The sequence below is a fragment of the Diadema setosum genome, chromosome 20 (assembly GCF_964275005.1).
Source record: "Diadema setosum chromosome 20, eeDiaSeto1, whole genome shotgun sequence".
Classification (NCBI taxonomy): Eukaryota; Metazoa; Echinodermata; class Echinoidea; order Diadematoida; family Diadematidae; genus Diadema; species Diadema setosum.
Genome location: NC_092704.1, coordinates 29,364,738 through 29,366,772, shown reverse-complemented (window position 1 = coordinate 29,366,772; position 2,035 = coordinate 29,364,738).

Sequence of the window (2,035 nt, the reverse complement as noted above, 5' to 3'; positions counted from 1 at the left end):
CTGATTCAGGCCATTATTGTCCATTTCTTGCCAAGTGACGTCATAATTTTGAATTTGACCACAGCGACGATGCCTTGACGCACTCGTTTTTGCGGAGTGTGTTTCTGGAAATGCAGTTGAGGGCGTTGAACCTTATGCTTATGGAATCAACAATAAATTGTTCCCTTTCCTTCTTTGACAAACTGTACAAGAATAATTTCATCAAAAAATTCCTGCTAGTTTGACATATTTGCGGTTAAAGCTGTTAAAAAAGAAGAAAATGATAAAAATATGGGCCATATTCCAGAATATTCGTAGTTATGTAACTAGATTTAAGAGAGGTATCACTGAAAGATTTCATTTAGCTCTCTATGATGGACTTACTTTAAAATGATTAAAAATGACCCTTGGTCTGTTTCATCCGATAACTTTCATAAGCCAATATGACTCTATGTATAGGCCTATATTATGTAAATCAAAAAATAATAACGTATCATAATTCATAACTATACACAGGCATGCAGCTTAAGTAGCGGAGAAGAGATGCGGGACATAAAAAAAAGATACGGAACTTCTTTTTCTCTCTATTTTTTTTCCTCTATTTCCTGTCGTTTAATTGTTGTTGCATAAATTCTTGCATTACTATTGTCCGTGGATGACATTCACATGTCATCCACGGATTTCAGTTTAAAGAGGCATCGAACAACCATGTCAAAGAACCATTACTGCGCTTGATGTGACATTGTTGGTTAGATGTTTGAGAATAAATTGTTAGAAAATAACTCTATTCCTTTCCCCTCCCCCCCCCCCCCCCCGCCATACATAAGGGGGGGTGGGGTGGGATGGAGAAACACACAAATTTACGTAAGCGCGCTACGGCTTCAAAAGCCCGACGTAAGCCATACTGATTAATAAAAACACAGGCGTGTCCACTCATTGTCGAGCATTACGTGCGCGCGCATTTTCTTATTTATTCCTCGGCCTTATAACTAAACTGAGAGGTTCCTGCTCCTTCACAGAAGCCACGGTCTTTGAATGAACTCGTTTGGTGCGTGCTGTAACAGGAAAACGAAATATATAAAAAGGAAAAAAAAATCTCCAACGCGCTCGACTATACTTTAATTCATCTGTCGATTTGTCTGGATAAGACGTCTGCTGCAAAGTGGAAGGTTGTCTATCACACCGCGCCACGCCAAGCGGTAGCTTTGAAAGCCTTTTATACGAGGATTTGCATTGATCGTCGGCGCAATAATCATTTGTATGTCCACCTTGACTTCGACGGCGTGGCCGTAGCAAAATGCGCCAATAGCGATAGAAGCGAACAAGCCAAAATCTGGACAAGAGAATCTACAAATTGAGATCATTTGGTAATACCGCCTCTTCGTGTAAAATAAATTAATTGGGATATATTCCATGGTGATATACAAGTGGCGATAACATAGGTGAGGTTTGATCTTCATTCAAATAGTTTGCAAATCAAAGAAGAAAGTTTACGCGATTAAAGAAGTATATCAAGCTGTGTCCTCACGCCCTGGTTATCGGTGATCCCTCATAATATAATAGGTAGGCCTACAAGGTGTATGCTGCTCATTCAAGATGCATTATATCCAAAACGCGAGAATGTAGAGGGTAAAAATCATTTCCAAATTGTTTTCTGTGCCATGTAGCTAAAAACGAGTTCGAATAATATGTTCTTTTTCCCTGCTACCCGTTTTAGTATTTCCTTCCAAGATATTGTGTTACTAGGATAAAGATGCCTACTGGATTTGTATGCAGGGCTTGAGACTTTTTGTGTCAATCACGCATAGATCTACCGTGAGATTAAAAGCATGTATTATTATTTTGTGTAATAGTTAAATAATTACACTAAGTATGTATCAAATTGAGATGGAGAGACAAAAAGGAAAATTTTCCTTAATCAGTTCGATCATCTGATGGTCGAACTATAATCATGGAAGGTCTAATCAATGAGCTGCTTCCCTAATCTTCTATTCACACACACACATACATAAAAAGGAATTCGCCAGGACCTTGGCTACCTCCCTCGGCAAGAAAC